The following is an 8,687-nucleotide window of genomic DNA, read 5'->3' as shown; positions in this document are numbered from 1 at the left end:
TGTCGTATTTGTCGTGCGATCGATCATCGAAATTGTTCGACATTGTCGTACGACATTCGACCGACGTCGCACGGTTTTGTTATTTAGGATGTCGTGCTATTGTCGTGTGCTGTCATTTCGGAATTTTTAGGTTATTTTCGAAATAAAATTCATTTTATTTGTTGTTTTGCTGATTTTTATTGATATCGATTAGTTTTACTGGCCTGGCACTTTGTTTTCCAAATATTCACTATCACTGCAGTCACAATTTTCCAAATTTCGCTTGATGATGGCCAATCCGGTAGAATTCGTGTGCTGCCCCGTGAGTAGTTCGTTCACCTCCATCGCTTTCACTCAGAGGTTGTACTCGGCCGCAAGTTTGTTCTTTTTCCAGGTCTTAGTATTGATAATGGCGATTTTGACATTCTCTAAAAATCAAACACCACCAACACTTTCATTGTCCTGTTTGGAGACTGTTTGATACAGATCTGAAATGAATTAAATAATAAAAAAATACTGTAACTAGGGGAACAGCATCTAATTCCAGCGTGCCTTTAATGTTGCCATATCAGCACTTTGACATTCAATTACAGCTCATAAAAAGCGTTTTCAACTGAAATCAAATGATAAATCGGCCAATAAGAAGTGAGCAAGCAAGCTTCTATTAAATTAAAATTAGTTGTTTGAATAGTTAAAATAAGTAAATTGGATGGAGTCAGTAGCGAGTGCTTATTTTGCTAAACATTCGAGAATTTCTCCTACTTGATACCTGGCGAAAATATTCAAATTATTTAAAATTTCTAGAAGTTAAGAATTTTAGAAATTAAGAATTTCAAAACATAAGGATGAATAAAATTTAAGAATTGTAGATAATAATTTTGTGTTTGTCAAATTTTCGATTCAATAATTTAATAATTTAATAATTTAATAATTTAATAATTTAATAATTTAATAATTTAATAATTTAATAATTTAATAATTTAATAATTTAATAATTTAATAATTTAATAATTTAATAATTTAATAATTTAATAATTTAATAATTTAATAATTTAATAATTTAATAATTTAATAATTTAATAATTTAATAATTTAATAATTTAATAATTTAATAATTTAATAATTTAATAATTTAATAATTTAATAATTTAATAATTTAATAATTTAATAATTTAATAATTTAATAATTTAATAATTTAATAATTTAATAATTTAATAATTTAATAATTTAATAATTTAATAATTTAATAATTTAATAATTTAATAATTTAATAATTTAATAATTTAATAATTTAATAATTTAATAATTTAATAATTTAATAATTTAATAATTTAATAATTTAATAATTTAATAATTTAATAATTTAATAATTTAATAATTTAATAATTTAATAATTTAATAATTTAATAATTTAATAATTTAATAATTTAATAATTTAATAATTTAATAATTTAATAATTTAATAATTTAATAATTTAATAATTTAATAATTTAATAATTTAATAATTTAATAATTTAATAATTTAATAATTTAATAATTTAATAATTTAATAATTTAATAATTTAATAATTAAATAATTTAATAATTTAATAATTTAATAATTTAATAATTTAATAATTTAATAATTTAATAATTTAATAATTTAATAATTTAATAATTTAATAATTTAATAATTTAATAATTTAATAATTTAATAATTTAATAATTTAATAATTTAATAATTTAATAATTTAATAATTTAATAATTTAATAATTTAATAATTTAATAATTTAATAATTTAATAATTTAATAATTTAATAATTTAATAATTTAATAATTTAATAATTTAATAATTTAATAATTTAATAATTTAATAATTTAATAATTTAATAATTTAATAATTTAATAATTTAATAATTTAATAATTTAATAATTTAATAATTTAATAATTTAATAATTTAATAATTTAATAATTTAATAATTTAATAATTTAATAATTTAATAATTTAATAATTTAATAATTGAATAATTTAATAATATAATAATTTAATAATTTAATAATTTAATAATTTAATAATTTAATAATTTAATTATTTAATTATTTAATAATTTAATAATTTAATAATTTAATAATTTAATAATTTAATAATTTAATAATTTAATAATTTAATAATTTAATAATTTAATAATTTAATAATTTAATAATTTAATAATTTAATAATTTAATAATTTAATAATTTAATAATTTAATAATTTAATAATTTAATAATTTAATAATTTAATAATTTAATAATTTAATAATTTAATAATTTAATAATTTAATAATTTAATAATTTAATAATTTAATAATTTAATAATTTAATAATTTAATAATTTAATAATTTAATAATTTAATAATTTAATTATTTAATAATTTAATAATTTAATAATTTAATAATTTAATAATTTAATAATTTAATAATTTAATAATTTAATAATTTAATAATTTAATAATTTAATAATTTAATAATTTAATAATTTAATAATTTAATAATTTAATAATTTATTAATTTAATAATTTAATAATTTAATAATTTAATAATTTAATAATTTAATAATTTAATAATTTAATAATTTAATAATTTAATAATTTAATAATTTAATAATTTAATAATTTAATAATTTAATAATTTAATAATTTAATAATTTAATAATTTAATAATTTAATAATTTAATAATTTAATAATTTAATAATTTAATAATTTAATAATTTAATAATTTAATAATTTAATAATTTAATAATTTAATAATTTAATAATTTAATAATTTAATAATTTAATAATTTAATAATTTAATAATTTAATAATTTAATAATTTAATAATTTAATAATTTAATAATTTAATAATTTAATAATTTAATAATTTAATAATTTAATAATTTAATAATTTAATAATTTAATAATTTAATAATTTAATAATTTAATAATTTAATAATTTAATAATTTAATAATTTAATAATTTAATAATTTAATAATTTAATAATTTAATAATTTAATAATTTAATAATTTAATAATTTAATAATTTAATAATTTAATAATTTAATAATTTAATAATTTAATAATTTAATAATTTAATAATTTAATAATTTAATAATTTAATAATTTAATAATTTAATAATTTAATAATTTAATAATTTAATAATTTAATAATTTGATTATTTATTTATAATTTTATTATTTTATAAATAACACCGACCAACAAAGTTTCTGCGCAGGCTCAACTCAAGGGGACCCCAAAAACATGTTTACTTTGTATTTTTCAAAAAATTCAAAAATATTTGGACAGAGCCGAATGGGTTTTCTCCAAAGTTTGTATGGAGTTAGAGCAACACATGTCTCATGGTGAGAAACATTGGAAAGTGATAAACATTGAATAAAGAAGTTGATTAGCGAAAAAATTGTGCACTGTATTCCGCCGGGGAATTGAACCCCGTTCTATCTCATACCGTGAGAACGCATCACCGATCTGCCAACGGAACCAAACCACCGTGCTGAGAGGCGACCTCTTAGAACGTGATCTGTTTCTACTGGGTAATCGTATGACATTTGTTCCTTGTCTCCGACGCATCGGTGATGCGTTCTCACGGTATGAGATAGAACGGGGTTCAATTCCCCGGCGGAATACAGTGCACAATTTTTTCGCTAATCAACTTCTTTATTCAATGTTTATCACTTTCCAATGTTTCTCACCATGAGACATGTGTTGCTCTAATTTATACGGTTACCCTCCTTCTGGGTCAAAACTCAAAATTACTGCGAAAATAAGCCGGTGGCTTTAATCCACTCAAATGTTGTCATTGTTCAAGTAGGCAACCGCGTTTATACGTCGCATTTGGGTCGAGGTGTTCAGTATTCACCCAATGACCCTAATGAACAACGACACAAATGCTTCTAAAAATATACTTGATCCACAAGGATCTCGGAGAGCCACTGGAAAGAGAGAGAAATTGACATAATAGAAGAGCGAAAGAATTGGTGTTATGGTTGCGTCGGAGACAAGGAACAAATGTCATACGATTACCCAGTAGAAACAGATCACGTTCTAAGAGGTCGCCTCTCAGCACGGTGGTTTGGTTCCGTTGGCAGATCGGTGATGCGTTCTCACGGTATGAGATAGAACGGGGTTCAATTCCCCGGCGGAATACAGTGCACAATTTTTCGCTAATCAACTTCTTTATTCAATGTTTATCACTTTCCAATGTTTCTCACCATGAGACATGTGTTGCTCTAATTTATACGGTTACCCTCCTTCTGGGTCAAAACTCAAAATTACTGCGAAAATAAGCCGGTGGCTTTAATCCACTCAAATGTTGTCATTGTTCAAGTAGGCAACCGCGTTTATACGTCGCATTTGGGTCGAGGTGTTCAGTATTCACCCAATGACCCTAATGAACAACGACACAAATGCTTCTAAAAATATACTTGATCCACAAGGATCTCGAGAGCCACTGGAAAGAGAGAGAAATTGACATAATAGAAGAGCGAAAGAATTGGTGTTATGGTTGCGTCGGAGACAAGGAACAAATGTCATACGATTACCCAGTAGAAACAGATCACGTTCTAAGAGGTCGCCTCTCAGCACGGTGGTTTGGTTCCGTTGGCAGATCGGTGATGCGTTCTCACGGTATGAGATAGAACGGGGTTCAATTCCCGGCGGAATACAGTGCACAATTTTTCGCTAATCAACTTCTTTATTCAATGTTTATCACTTTCCAATGTTTCTCACCATGAGACATGTGTTGCTCTAATTTATACGGTTACCCTCCTTCTGGGTCAAAACTCAAAATTACTGCGAAAATAAGCCGGTGGCTTTAATCCACTCAAATGTTGTCATTGTTCAAGTAGGCAACCGCGTTTATACGTCGCATTTGGGTCGAGGTGTTCAGTATTCACCCAATGACCCTAATGAACAACGACACAAATGCTTCTAAAATATACTTGATCCACAAGGATCTCGGAGAGCCACTGGAAAGAGAGAGAAATTGACATAATAGAAGAGCGAAAGAATTGGTGTTATGGTTGCGTCGGAGACAAGGAACAAATGTCATACGATTACCCAGTAGAAACAGATCACGTTCTAAGAGGTCGCCTCTCAGCACGGTGGTTTGGTTCCGTTGGCAGATCGGTGATGCGTTCTCACGGTATGAGATAGAACGGGGTTCAATTCCCCGGCGGAATACAGTGCACAATTTTTCGCTAATCAACTTCTTTATTCAATGTTTATCACTTTCCAATGTTTCTCACCATGAGACATGTGTTGCTCTAATTTATACGGTTACCCTCCTTCTGGGTCAAAACTCAAAATTACTGCGAAAATAAGCCGGTGGCTTTAATCCACTCAAATGTTGTCATTGTTCAAGTAGGCAACCGCGTTTATACGTCGCATTTGGGTCGAGGTGTTCAGTATTCACCCAATGACCCTAATGAACAACGACACAAATGCTTCTAAAAATATACTTGATCCACAAGGATCTCGGAGAGCCACTGGAAAGAGAGAGAAATTGACATAATAGAAGAGCGAAAGAATTGGTGTTATGGTTGCGTCGGAGACAAGGAACAAATGTCATACGATTACCCAGTAGAAACAGATCACGTTCTAAGAGGTCGCCTCTCAGCACGGTGGTTTGGTTCCGTTGGCAGATCGGTGATGCGTTCTCACGGTATGAGATAGAACGGGGTTCAATTCCCCGGCGGAATACAGTGCACAATTTTTTCGCTAATCAACTTCTTTATTCAATGTTTATCACTTTCCAATGTTTCTCACCATGAGACATGTGTTGCTCTAATTTATACGGTTACCCTCCTTCTGGGTCAAAACTCAAAATTACTTTGTATGGAGAATTAGAGCTGTTCGCTACTCCCACAAATTTCATGCTGCCCCCTCGAGTTGAGCCAGGTTTCAGAATTTTAGAGTTTTATAATTTTTACTTTATTATTGTAAAATTTTTGAATACTAGAATTTCAGAAGTAAAGAATTTCAGAATTTTTGTGTTTGAGATTTAAAAAAGTTTTGGCTCGTAGAATTGAAGAATAATTGAATAAGAATTGAAGAATGAATTATTCAAGAATTTTTTTATTATTTTATTGTTTAGAATTTGTGATTGCATTAGGTTTGGATCCCCCCTCCTGTCCTCCCCCACGCACATTTTCATCGTCCTCTTTTTTCCTCCCGGCACACCTCCAACGTTTAAAAAAACACGACTCACCCCAATCCGCTTTCGATCGCAGACCGGTTCCTTCCCGTCCCATCTTCCGGCATGATCCGCCGGGTTAACGATGTTTCACGTTCTCTTCCACCGTCGCGAAGGCTGAAATCAGGAAATCTGGAACATAATGTTATGATTTAGCCGCTCGCCCACTCCGGCCGGAACTTTCCAGCAAAAAAGGAACACAACTTACCAATCAACCAGCCAAAATCCTCACGAACCTTTACAACAATATTGTTTTTCTGATTTGATCAAGTCCGAACAAGATCAACTGAAGAGAACTGTCAAACTGTTTGCGTCGACGATAATCGACGTCGAATTGAAGGTAAATCGATGGAAAAAACAATGTCGAGCATGTCGAGTGTTTGTCGCACGTTTGTCGTCCTTTCGACCAATCGATATCGAAACGGTAAAATCAAAACCGTGCGACAACTCGTACGACGTGCGACATTTTTCAAACAGGGTCGCTACGCTCCGTTACCTGCTCTTTCGCAGGCAAGCGCACTGCGCAGTGCGCAGGCAAAAACAGTCTGATGTGAATCGTTTGTGCGGCTGGTTGTTGTTTACGTTTTGTGCGCAGGTATAATTTTCAAACAAATCATTTGATTTACAAAATACTTTGTTTATATTTTTCTTGTTGATCATTTCAGCGCCGTGGAGAACTTGATAAAAACGGAACAGCTGGTGCTGGAGAACTCGATCGGTAATCAAAAGAGATTTTGCCGGCAGCCGGCCGACAATATTGTTCCGCCGAGGATGCGACCAAGCAAACAAACGATTGGCATCAAGCAATCTGAATAATCAGATAAGTACATATGATATTTGTTTGAATATTTTATTCAACTTGATACTTTGTGATTTTTTTCTTCTTACTTTTTCAGGTTTGGACGATTTTGGCAGTATGATCAACTAAACAGAATCGACATCGCCGCTAAAGTTTAAATATTATTGTTGTGAACCATCCGTCAAAAAGTGAACAATACTGTAAAAAATAGGTAGGTAAAAATAGCAAGAAAAACCCTAAAAAACCATTTACAAACCCTTTCTAGAATAGTAGACGCAAGGTTAAAATTTTTAAGAAAAACCTTAAAATACCATTTAAAAACCATTTCTGAAACAGTAAAAACCGGGGAAAAAAGGTCGCTTTTACGCGAAAATTAACTTTATTTTTACCATTACACAAATGGTAATTTGACGAAACGTTGTTCGGGGATTTTTAAGGTTACCCGAATAAAATTATATGATGATTTGTATTGTCAAAACCATGAAGTTACAATAGATATTATAATATTTATGGTAAGTTTATGGTTGATTTTTTTTAACTTCATTGGAATGATGATAAAGTTATCGTAGATTTTATGGTTACAGCAAATTTCATGGTTTTGTTATTGGCAATGTTATAAATTGAAACAATAAAACTACTGTACATTCCATGAACACAGCAAATATTATGGTTTTGTTATTGGAAATCTCATAACGCATTTTTTCCAATTTTTTGTTACAGTAAGTTTAATTGTAATGTTATAGTTGCATAGTGTGAACTTTTTTTGAACGATTTTTTTAAATAATGCGAATCATGTAATAAAAGTATTGAAAATATAAAAATATTAAAATATTAAAATATTAAAATATTACAATATTAAAATATTACAATATTAAAATATTAAAATATTAAAATATTAAAATATTAAAATATTAAAATATTAAAAAATTAAAATATTAAAATATTAAAATATTAAAATATTAAAATATTAAAATATTAAAATATTAAAATATTAAAAAATTAAAATATTAAAATATTAAAATATTAAAATATTAAAATATTAAAATATTAAAATATTAAAATATTAAAATATTAAAATATTAAAATATTAAAATATTAAAATATTAAAATATTAAAATATTAAAATATTAAAATATTAAAATATTAAAATATTAAAATATTAAAATATTAAAATATTAAAATATTAAAATATTAAAATATTAAAATATTAAAATATTAAAATATTAAAATATTAAAATATTAAAATATTAAAATATTAAAATATTAAAATATTAAAATATTAAAATATTAAAATTTTAAAATTTTAAAATATTAAAATATTAAAATATTAAAATATTAAAATATTAAAATATTAAAATATTAAAATATTAAAATATTAAAATATTAAAATATTAAAATATTAAAATATTAAAATATTAAAATATTAAAATATTAAAATATTAAAATATTAAAATATTAAAATATTAAAATATTAAAATATTAAAATATTAAAATATTTAAATATTAAAATATTAAAATATTAAAATATTAAAATATTAAAATATTAAAATATTAAAATATTAAAATATTAAAATATTAAAATATTAAAATATTAAAATATTAAAATATTAAAATATTAAAATATTAAAATATTAAAATATTAAAATATTAAAATATTAAAATATTAAAATATTAAAATATTAAAATATTAAAATATT

The 8,687-nt window shown here is 24.7% G+C and overlaps 1 long non-coding RNA gene across 1 annotated transcript; it reads right to left on the bottom strand.

Annotated features, from left to right (window-relative positions):
- Positions 1-370: 370 nt before the first annotated feature.
- On the bottom strand, positions 371-6,549 carry LOC119769955. Its single transcript, XR_005278596.1, has 3 exons — positions 6,400-6,549; positions 6,207-6,323; positions 371-467 (listed from the first exon to the last, which is right to left on the bottom strand). It is a non-coding gene; the product is annotated as an uncharacterized LOC119769955 (long non-coding RNA).
- Positions 6,550-8,687: the final 2,138 nt, after the last annotated feature.

Source organism: Culex quinquefasciatus, chromosome 3 (assembly GCF_015732765.1).
Source record: "Culex quinquefasciatus strain JHB chromosome 3, VPISU_Cqui_1.0_pri_paternal, whole genome shotgun sequence".
Classification (NCBI taxonomy): domain Eukaryota; kingdom Metazoa; phylum Arthropoda; class Insecta; order Diptera; family Culicidae; genus Culex; species Culex quinquefasciatus.
This window is presented reverse-complemented; position numbering and strand designations above follow the sequence as displayed.